At 31.4% G+C, this 12,726-nt stretch overlaps 1 protein-coding gene across 13 annotated transcripts in view; it reads right to left on the bottom strand.

Annotated features, from left to right (window-relative positions):
• The window catches only part of Trpm (transient receptor potential cation channel, subfamily M), an 888,877-nt gene that overhangs the window by 620,534 nt on the left and 255,617 nt on the right, over positions 1-12,726 (bottom strand). The window lies entirely within an intron of this gene.

A 12,726-nucleotide genomic window follows, 5' to 3' on the forward strand; every position in this document is an offset into this window, starting at 1 on the left:
TATATGGTTGAATGCTCTAATATATGAACGTTAATCAAATAAAAGGCAGATATCGAGCACAGTTTTATATTAAATCTTGCCCTGGACAAGATTTAAAAAAAAACTGTGCTCGATATCTGCTTTTTATTTGAATAAAGTAAATATAGAACAGATATCACAGTTCACATATCCAGGAAATGACGTCTCCAGTGGTCAAGATTATATGCAAGATGTAAATAGCCATATAACCAAAGCAACAATTATGTAACGATGTCTAATATATGTATGTAATTTGGAATAATGGATGCGTGAGAGCAGACATTAAAATTAGAATATACATGACTTGTATTAGACATATTATAACATAAAATAGAAACGAAAGAAGCTATTAATAAAACCAAATGTATGTTTGAGTAGCGAAAGTGAATACACAGTATTGTGGCGTTGGGCTTTCATTACACTAGTTTAACTGGGGTTTAGATTGACATTTCCCCCAAAAAGAATTTATTGCAAAATTCAACATGCTTACACTTGACGTAGGTCGCAGTTGTGACTTACATAACTACGGTCAGTAAATTTACTTATTAGATTGAAATATGAACCCTTTGTATCATAATTCGTTGCTTTTTAATATGCGGCTTATAAGGCCGGTTATAATAAATATCTGATTATTTACAATAACATTTCTCACTTATTTGTTTTCAATTTGTATTTCAATTAGAACGCATGTAAAACAATTTGCTTTGAGTTTATTAAGATTTAAAATAGTACCGAAAGTGAATATTATATTTACTTTTGAATTTACAAAATTAACATGTTCAAAACGCGCATTACGGCGCAAACAAGCTTCACGATGATTTTGCAGATTATCCAACATATTTATAAAGAGTGGCTAATGCAGTTGTTGAGAACAGGTTATTTTTTTTTAGTTCTCCAATATCTTCTGACGAAACTTCGGATTTAAATACTGTACTATATATATATATATATATATATATATATATATATATATATATATATATATATATATATATATGTATATACCGGTCGCTGTGTCACCATGTTAAAACTATTGCTTCTGCATCTGCAAATTTTGTAAATCTCTAATAAAAGGTGTAATATTGTTTTCTCTGTAACGCTCTTGGTTTAGCCCCCTTTCAGACGAGGATACTGTATCCGAGACGCAGATATTACATAGACTCAAATAGAGCTTTTCAAACGGGACGCGCGAGGGATACAGTATGCGAGATACCGAATTCAGTATCTCGGACCCTCCTGTCGCCGACGACTGAATGCGTATCCCAGATACAGAAGAAACATTACGTTAAATGAACGCTTTCAGACACGAATACTTTTGCACCACATTCCATAGACGCGCGATTTTCTGTCGAATAATTGTGAATAAGCAACGAAAGAAAGATGGTGTTATCTGAATATAGTTATACGTTCCCTTGGTTTCTCTTAATTCTACAATAGGATGAACCCACAAATTACGTCGTCTTTTCAGTTTCTTTTTCTTTTTATTTAATATGTACCACAGCATAACATACTCTTCTACATCCATACTCCAAAAATATAACCGCACTGCACTGCTACTACTTTCATACTGACGAGCATGCCCGTGAATCCGATACAGTCGCCATCGAAAATTCTGTATCTCACATACAGTATCTCGGATACAGTATCCTCGTCTGAAAGGGGGCTTACAGTAACTGGATGCTTGTTCTCATCTTCAATAAAATAAGGATCAATAATACCATGTCCAGACACAGCACACAAATGGTAGCTCGTCCGCTGTCGAGTGGTTTTCTACAATAACATTTACTTACGCTTTCAAATTTAGTAAATCGAGTTGTTTGTCTATTAATATATCCGTTAAGGTAAATGTGACTTTCGTCCGAAAACCATACACTTCTCAAGAAATCAGGATCTTCGTAAACTGGACTTACCACTCGTTTGTTTGTTTCCAACGTTTAGTCTATATCCAATTTGAATGCGGTAAGGATAGCCACCAAAAGATTTGAACAGTCGACGTGTGGATGTTTCACTAATATTTAGTTTATCCGCAGTACGTCGAAGGCTTCGTTTTGGAGATTGTAAGATCTGATCGAGAACGCGTCCTTAATTATTGTTGGTAAGAACTCCTTTGAATGACCCGAAGAGCCCTTGCGCTGATACAATACCATCCTCGATATTTTTCAGACATTTGTTTCAAAGTTGGATTATTATTACGTTCATTTCCGTATAAATGGAAATAATGCTCTATTAACACTTTCTTCTCAGTTGTGAGCAGGGGCGATCCTAGCAAGAATGCAATTAGTGTACTACACGCGGGCGGCCGTAGCCGTATCTATTAATAAAACAATCAAAAAATCAAAATTTTCACGTATTTTTCAAAATAAAACTGCTTCAACATAAGATCATGAAATCATAAGTTATTGAAAAATGAAAGTAGCGAAACCCATTTCTTCGAAAACATAGCTTAAGAAATTAGAGTGTAGTGCATTATTTTTTACCGTTTACACACATTGACACGTTCCTCATTTTTAATATCAAAATTCAAGGCAGAGGCCGCAACAGTTAAAGGTTTTTTTTTCTTAAAAGCGATACTCTGATGTTATTATATGCTTGATTTTATGCTTGTAAATTAAAAATTATTTCGGTAAAGTTAAATGGGATGCAGCATCGGCATTTTTTTTTGATTAGTATGTAAAAGATAAAATGAGAGAAACCATATTATTCATTTTAATATGTTCATTTAGTATCGATTTAACATACAATAAAAAATAATAATACTGTTAACACAATGGAAATACTTAAGTGTGAGGAAAAATTAAAAGTAAGTGAAAAGTGTTTTAATTGAAACTTAAAAGGGAAAATCTCAGTGATTGACTGTATTCCATAGTTAAAAAAACTTAACATAAAGAAGTAAACATTTCTGATATATGATGTATATATTTAATAAAAAAATTTAAAGATTATCCAAAAGGATTAAGTTTTCTCAATACGTAAAAATTTTATTGGTTATTATAGAAAGCGGGCACATACATTTGCAACGCCCTGTATATTGATTTGTAAATATTTGTTATAATATAAGTTAGTTTTAAGCAGTGGGTTTATCCATAATGAGTTTTACCCTGAAGGACTGAAAAACATTAGTAAATACTTAATGTGAATAGACAATTGTTTTCCGGTATTTATAGATATTATATTTTAAAAGCCTTTTGTTTTGTTTCGCTGGAAAGGCAAACGCCACCAGGTAGTTATTGTATTTAGAAAGTATAAGATAAAACCGTTATCAGTTTCAAAGAATAGTTGTTTAGAAGCGTTGCTTAGGTTTTTCTGATGTAAAATGAGAGGCGGGATATAGTAATTTTCTGATTGGTTAGCGAGTTTGGAATGGGGATGAAAGAGAGTGAATGTTTGAAAGTTTGGATTAGAAAAGATTATTATGTGATGGGCATCCGAAAGAAGCAAATGAAGTTTTGTGTAGTCAATTAAAAAGCAAGTACCAGTGTTGGTAATTGTTAGAAGTGGGTGGCTGAAAGGTAGAACGAGAGATAGGTCAAAGTTGAGAAGTCGAATACCTCCTTGATTCTAGATAGTCCAAGTGAGTAAGTCACAAGAACTATAACTATTAAAAATATTTGCGACACCAAGTAAAAAAAATACTTGGGTCTCAAGAGATTGTTAGTTAATAAAAGAGAGGAGAGAATGTTGGAGTTTGTTGAACGAGTACTGGTAAAAGAGGCCTGCTCGTGTTTTGGAGAAAGAGTTGCTGGTATGCTGATAGTTTGATACGTAGAACGGAGAAGGCTTTGATTGGTAGCCTAACAAAATCAACAAGACCTGTTTTGGTCGAAAGGAGACATCGTCGTGTGTGAATTAAAAGGTCAGTTAATAATTTTTTGTAGCAGAATTTTTGTATGTTTTAAATAGAGGACTCGATACCATCAGAAGATCAAAAATTATCGCTATTTTAAAATACCATAAATTTTAAAGGTATTTTTTTACGTCAAAGGATAATTATTAATATTGCTTAATAAATTTAAAAAGTTTCTTTTTATAGTATTCAGAATTTTATATTTTTTTGAGTACAAAAACATATGAACAAAGATTCCAATATTTCAAAATTTTCATAGGAAGTGTAATTGATTGGCAAATATAAAAATTTCTTGTTTATGTTGTTTTATCAATGTTATAAAAAGCAAACCGATAAATAGTTGGTAGATTAAAATTATTTTATGTGGTACAACTTTCATTGGGACAGTTAAGCCCGCGGAATTTATTTGATAAATCTTCATATTATTTCTTTTGATAATAAAAGATATTTGTATTTGTTTAGTTATGTTGTTTCTATTTTTTTTCTTTTCCTATTTTATCCCGATAAGGAACAACTAAGGGATACTGGAAGCCACGAGAAAAGGTATAACCTTTATTTTTTTTTTGTATAATCAAATGGCACCCTGAGATTATTTTTTTATGTATGATCTTGCGATACTTTGATAATAGTAATTAAATAAATAAAAAGTTAATATAAAAGTAAGAAAAAGCAGATCATAATATATCATAATATATATATATATATATATATATATATATATATATATATATATATATATAATTATATATATATTAATATATAATTATATATATATATATATATATATATATATACACACATATATATTATATATAAATTAAGGATCACTCGAAGAGTGGTGGGTTTTTCGGTAAAAAGGTGGAGAAAAAAGAAAAAGAAGTTGGTTACTTCATCTATTTATTTGAAGACGTTTCGCTCTCTAATCAGAAAGTATCATCAGTTCATCTAAAAAGAACAATATGAAAAACCAACATCCATACAAAAGTCAATATAAATGTGTTACCTCAAAAAGACATGTAGCAGTCAATGGTCTAATATGTAAAGAAGCTTAAGATATTGGACATTAAATGGTTAGGTTGTATAAACAATTAATTCAAACTAAATATAGTTTACAATTTGATACAAACATAGAACAGCAAAAGACCATGTGGTTATTTAATTTAAATAACCACCTGGTCTTTTGCTGTATGTAATTTAAAAAAGTATGAAGATGGACTAATTAGTCGGAAAACGTTCTGAACTTTTTAATTCATTTGGATTTTTAAATTTAAATTTAATATACGCTGATGACCTTGTACTCTTTTGCAGAGGAAAGAATACCGAAACAACCTGTCGACTAATGCAAACAGCCATTGATAATATTGAAAGGTGGTCGAGGCATATTGGGCTTTCCTTCTCCTCTCAAAAAACTAAATTCATGAGATTTAGCAAAAAAACGCCAAAAGATAATCCAATTTTGACATATAAGGGAGTATTACTAGATGTTATTGATCATCATAAAGTCTTAGGACTGACCTTCGACTCCAGACTTACTTGGAATACACACATACAGGAAACGAAAGCCAACTGCTTAAAAAATATTAATATCCTAAAAAGTTTAGCACATTTTCATTGGGAAGCCGACAAAGAGGTATTGCTTACAGTTTAGAGATCCATTATTCGCTCAAAAATAGACTATGGTAGTTTTGTCTATATGTCTGCCTCCAAGTCACATTTGAAAGCTCTTGACTCCGTACACAATACGGGTCTTAGGATCTGCTTAGGTGCCTTCAGATCTAGCCCAGCTCAAAGTATGTACTGTGAACCTAACGAACCACCACTCTGGTTAAGGAGACATCTTCTTTTGTCATATGCAGCTAGCTTATCAGCCAATCCACAAAATCCAGTCTATCAACTAATTATACAACCAAATAATCTCATTCATCATTCTCGGACCACTAGAGCTGCACAACCCCTCTCGTGCATACTAAATTCTATTCTCGACGGTTTCGATCTTTCTGCAACTTCACTCTTTCATATCTCTACACATCCTCCGTGGCATAAGCAACTTCCGAATGTCAACACTTCCCTTTGCTCTTCCAATAAACATGATACTCCTAAAGCTATAATTAAACAATTGTTCCTAGACATACTTAATCGAAATCAGTTTCATTAAGTTCTTTATACAGATGCCTCTAAAAATGATGTAGGGGTGGGTAGTGCTGTTGTTTCCTCTTTCAGCACTACAAAACTAATCAAACTTCCTGCCGTTTGTAGTGTATACACTGCAGAACTATACGGTATCGTCGAGGCTTTTCGTGTGTTGGAACCAACTGACCGCAATGTAGCGATTTGCACAGACTCCTTATCATCAATACAAGTAATTAAAAACATGTTCTCAGATCATCCTCTGGTAAATTTATTACATGACATACATAATAAACTTACGGATCATGGAGTAATTGTCACTATTGCCTGGGTACCTTCACATGTAGGAGTTGTAGGAAGTGAGGCTGCAGATGTAGCCGCAAAAGAAGCTTCTACTTTGATATACCTATATCAAATATCCAGTTGCATAATGATATTAAGAAAATGTTTAAAAAGCGTATATATGACAAATGGCAAGCTAATTGGAACACAACTCAGAGTAACTTACACGATATACAACCAGTTATACCTTCCTTAGAGCTACCACCTATGCCCAGAAGACACAAGGTTATTCTAAGAAGATTAAGACTTGGACACACTCGTCTTACACATGGTTTTCTAATGGCATCTACGGATCCACCTTCATGCGGCCATTGCAGCAGTCTCTTAACAGTCAGACATTTTCTTATAGAATGTCCGCATCTTTCTGCTAAAAGAAAACAACACCAGCTGGGAGATAATATTAAGGAAATGTTAAGTGAAACTCAAAAATTTGTAAATCTGTTTAAATATTTAAAAGACATTGAATTGTATATACTTTATATTGTATTATACTGTCATCGTGTCAATAACCTCGTAGTCGAGACACGTTAATTAAAAAAAAAAATAATAATAATAATACCACTTACAACAAAAGTATTTTACTTCGATGTTCGAGTTTTTAAAAATATTTTTCTCCTTACCATGTTGTGCTTACTTCCTATATTTCCTTGCACAATCACTTGTTACAATTGATACTTATCTTCCTGTCTAATATGTCACACGTACTGATTTGTGTTAATTTAATAGTCATTCATTAATAATATATTTAACTAATGGTATGCAATTGAAATTTTTCCATTTTATCTACCAATAAGATCAATTCTATAATCATTCGTTTGTTATCGTCATTTTTAATATCAATTTAATTTACTTAGTCACGCTACAACCAATCTTCATAGTTATTTAATTCATTGTTAAAATCCAGCAAAATTAATGTACCAGCATAACCTTCAGTATATATATTTACACGTGTGTATTTATCAGTTATATGAGCCCGTTTTCAATCGAATATTACGTACATCGATGATGAGAAATAAGTACTATATAATTCAACTTTTCTTATCACAACAATAAAATTAGGTTATAGCGATTAAATAATACAATTGTTATTGTTTTCTATTCAAAGGTCGATTTGATTGCATTCCAGTTTACCAGCTAAGAGTTTACTAAACTTTTGGCTTTGAAAATTATTTTTGGATTGAATATTGCAAGTACCATTAACCTTTTCCAAAACTTTCTTAATCATTAAAGTTTTGTTTTGTTACAGAACATTCTTTTTTTCTAGCATATTACTCATGTAATTACTGTATAATGACAATTAATCAGAATTTTAAAACTAAATCTAGTTTTTTGTGTAATTAAACTTTCCGAATAGTACATCTATCTTTCAGAAACAAATTTTTGTAATTTGTTCTATAGAACCCGGTGCATTATGCACCAGAAGGCATAAATGTCTGTCTATGTACTTGTAACATGTTTCTACAACATTATCCGTCATCTTTTGGAGCCCCTGCGCACTATTTGCCAGCAATACGGTATCGTCTGCATACATATTATTTATAAGTTGGTCATTTACTTCTAATTCGTTCAAGGCTTCTCTAAAGATGTTTTCAGACCATATGTTAAATAATGCTGGTGACAGTATGCAACCCTATCGAACTCCTTTTCCGACTTCTCGTAAGTTCTCGGACAGTTCATTTTCCAATCATTCAATGTCTTAAGTGACAAAAAAATGACATCAAAAGAATTACAATCAACTCACCGTTTTCAAAACAAGAATTGACTTTAGTTCTATTTACAACAAAAAACCAGCTGCTGGCCCTGATGATATTCCCTCAATTTAAATCTAAATCTACATGAATAAACTCTAAGCAAATTACTTTAGCTGTATAACCTAATATATCCCGACAAAAATTTCCTTCCAAATTTTATTCCCTATAAAAAAGTAACTCCAAATAACTCTTCCCAAATCTCCAAACTCATTTAGACCAATCTTCTTAACATGTACCCTCTGCGAATTATTAGAAAAAATGGTCAACAAACGACTAATTTGGTATCTAGAAAAAACAATATCCTTAACTCTGATTAATCAGGTTTTAGACCCGAATAACCATTGATAATTTAGTTATCAGCAAAATATATAGCAAACGCTATGTTTACCAAGCAAGACGTAATCGCAATAATTAGTGATATAGAAAGTGCTATCTATATAACGTGTGAATCGATTAAACTTATAAAACAATTAATTACTATTTAAATGGGAATAAGCCACAATTAAAGGTTAAAATACGTTTATTGGCGTTTCAATTTCCACTTCGGAAATCGTTCTCAAAAAAAGGAAGAATACAGAGTATTATGTAAACTTGAATTGGAAAAGTCTATTAAAATTGAACAAAACATAAGCAAAGAGGAACTAAAGTCTATAAGAACTTTAAAAAATTACGACTCCATAATCATACTGCCAGCAGACAAGAGGAATGCAACTGTGGTAATGGATAGAATTCAATATGAAAACAAAATTAAAGATCTAATAATAAACGGACCTTATACAAAATTAACAAAGGATCCAACAAAACCTTTGGAAAACAAAATATATAGAACTTTATTCAAGTTTAAAGATTGTTATGACCCCTCATTTTTATGGAGTACCGAAAGTTCATAAAACGAATATACCACTTAGATCCATTTGTAGTACCATGAATTCTCCTTGTAGTGAACTATCAAAATTTTTATTAAATATTTTAAAACCATTTGCAAATAAAAATGACACATTTATAAAAATACACAACATTTTTTAAATAAATTATCAAATATTGAATTTAATTCAAATAATACTTTAGTAAGTTTTGACATAAATAGTTTATTTACGAATGTGCCATTAGATAAAACTTTAATATAGTGAAGACAAAATTAGAGAGTGATGATACATTGGCAACTAGAACAAGACTAAATATATCAGCTATAATGGAGTTAATAACATTATCTACTGATAATACATATTTTCAACTAAATAATGAATTCTATAAACAAAGTTTTGGACTAGCAATGGGCTCTAGTTTACCTCCATTATTAGTCGATATATTTATGGAAGATTTTGAAACAAATATTATTTCTAAACAAAATTTAAAACCCTCAGTATGGTGGAGATATGTAGATGATCTATTCTCAATATGGCCTCATGGATCAGAGTTGTTGGACACATTCCTAAATGATATAAACGATAAAGAACAGACAATAAGATTTACCATGGAAAAGGAATATAATAACACATTACCTTTTCTGGATGTTTTAATCGCTAAGAACGATACTGGATACGAAACTCAGGTGTATAGAAAACCAACACACACCAACAGATATTTAAATTTCTAATCAAATCACAATATTAATATTAAAAAGGGAATCATTAAATCCTTATACGATAGAGCCAAAATTACTTGTTCTAACGAAAATTCGTTCTTGGAGGAAAAACATTTGTTAACATATATTTTATTAAAAAATTATTATCCTTTATCGTTTATAAATAAGGAATTTTCAACAATCGATCGAATAGAACAAAACAACTTAGAACGAGATCCTACAGCATATACAAGGAATAATACGAGGAAAATAACAATACCATACATAAAAGGATTATCGAAAAAGCTTAAAAGGATAGGAAATAAATTCAACATTTCAACAACATTCAAAACAACAAACACGTTGAGATCTATTTTGTCCAAAACCAAACCTAACAATGAACAAGAAAGGACAAGGAATTGCATTTATAAAATACCTTGTGAATGCGATCAGTTTTATTTAGGTGAAACATCAAGGCCATTAAATGTTAGAATAAGTGAACATCAATCCTATATTAAAAATAGAGAATTTGATAGATCTCAAATAATATGTAAACACGCATGGGAAAATGAACATAGGGTTCAATGGAATGATTCAAATATAGTCCTAAAAGAAACGGATGGTAAAAAGAGAAAAATCAAAGAAGCGGCTCTAATTATGCTAAATGAGACCAATTGTGTCGCGAATTCCTCGGCAGAATGTAGTAGGATCTGGTTACCCATATTGAAAGAGGAAGTTATTAAAAGGAAAATACCAGTATTGGTAAGTCAGTAACATATAGAGAATACATCATTTATGTTTTTTAAATAACAAACATATAAAATCGGAATTTGGTGTTTATTGAAGGTAAACTAAATGCACGATCAAATACTTACCATATCGGGATAGTATTATGAGGTTTTTTCCTGGTTTTTCCCTCATAATTTACTATGGAATCACTAACAGGAGAATTTTACTGTCATCATGGCATGTATTTGTCTTTTTAAAGACGAATTACATGTTATGATCTTTTCTGACGGATATTCTCAAGTTAAAGTTGATTTCATGCAATCGAATGAACTATCTTATAAGTAAAGTCGTCCCAGGAACGCAACTCAACAATATTGGAAATATCATTTTAAAGTCGTCTACTTTAAAATGTATGTCTGAATTGTCAATATAGATGAGTCAGATAAAATTAAATTATTAGAAGAATTTTTCACTAAGTAACAAAAAACAAAATTTGTTTAATTTACTAATGTTTGTATTTTGAGAACGATTTCCGAAGTGGAAATTGAAACGTCAATAAACGTATTTTAACCTTTAATTGTGGCGTATTCCCATTAAAATTGCAATAACATTCATATCCGACTTACATATTTACAACATACAGTTTCAAAACTCCGCCTGCAGTTTTGTTGGGTCGAGTAGCTCGACAGAACTGTTGCCGGTTCCAAGCCCGGATAAAGGAGGAGGGGGTCTACAGCCAGGTTAGCACCCTACTGATAGACTTTAAAACCATACAGCTAATAGAAACAAGATTAACGTGACATAACGACGACTAACGCGAGAAAGAGGACTACGAATTTATGCAAAACGAGAAATATACTTCGCATCGGTATTTGAAAGTCTTTAAACACAAGAGAGCAGGAAATTACAAAAAAGCTTGTAGAAAAAAATATAGACATATGTCAATTACAAGAGACGAAGAAAAAAGGAAAGGGTCAAAGGGTCAGAGCTAAAGAAGGAGTGGCCCTGTCAGTACACAGATAATTTTTACACCAAGTACAAGAATGTAAATATGCATCTGAAAGAGTAAGTGTAAAAGTTAAATAAATTGGATATCAAACCTCTGAATGTGATGGCAATCTACACACCAGAGAACAGCAGAGATACTACCACAAGAGAAAACTTCTACGAACACCTTCAGACTGTAATAAACGAGACCCCAAATGAATATAATCATTATGGGTGATTTAGTGATTTTCACCCCCGTATTGGCAATAATATAGTTCCAGGAATAAAACACCGATATAATGAAAATATCAGAAATGAAAACGGAGACCTTCTGACGGACTTCTGCAGCATAAACGAAATACGTATTCATAATACATTTTTCTCTTACAAAGAACAATAGAAATACAGTTTTGAAAACAGTAGAGGACAACGATCTATGATAGAGAATTAATATACAGGTTAAAAGTCATTTTGAAGACTATTTCAAGCGGCCAAAAATTGATCATGAACAGTTAAGCAAAAGAAACTGCTCGTTTATTTATTGATCTCTACCCATGGCATCCCATGATGCCTACATTGCACAAAATACTCGTGCATGGCGTAATCATTATTAAAAATGCATTATTGCCAGTTGGGCAGCTCAGCGAAGCAGTCGCAGAAGCACGTAACAAGCTCTAACGGTCTTATCGCCCAGATTTTGCATGGAAATTTTCAAGAGAAAACTGCAATAGGGATATTTTTAATCTCTTACTTTTAAGTTCACACCCTTAAATGAGTTGTAGGAGGCAAATTAGAAAAAGAAAGAAAAGTAGTTTTCTATCTGAAACCTTGCGAATGCTATTACCTGCCGATACGAACCCAGCTGGGTACTCTTCTGGACGCGAAGAAGAAAATTTGCCTTTTGATAATAGTTTTTGAGTATTTTGTTATTTATTAATGGCAATCAAACACTTATTATACAATAGCAAGTTTTAACGGATAGGAATATTTTTAAAATTTTGATTTTAAAATAGTAGTAATAAAAGTCAAAATAATAAGAAAATAAAGTATTTTTTGTTAATATTTTTTTTTTTCATAAAGACTATTCGTTTGGCTTAGTAACATTTTTTAAAACACAATAAAAAACAAAAATAATTTTGGCCGCCTAGTTCGTTCAAATACCCCTATGTGCGTTGTTGATATTACTTTACGTAAAAAATTAAAATATTTTTGGTGATAGAGTAATATAACAGCTATGAATTTATTCATCTTTCTTTTATAGAAATAAAGTCCAAGGAAATAAACATATTTAATAAACATCACGAAATTGCACGAATTATCATTAACGGGACATAATTGACAGGCGATATTTCAAATGGTGTAAA

Source organism: Diabrotica undecimpunctata, chromosome 2 (assembly GCF_040954645.1).
Source record: "Diabrotica undecimpunctata isolate CICGRU chromosome 2, icDiaUnde3, whole genome shotgun sequence".
NCBI lineage: Eukaryota > Metazoa > Arthropoda > Insecta > Coleoptera > Chrysomelidae > Diabrotica > Diabrotica undecimpunctata.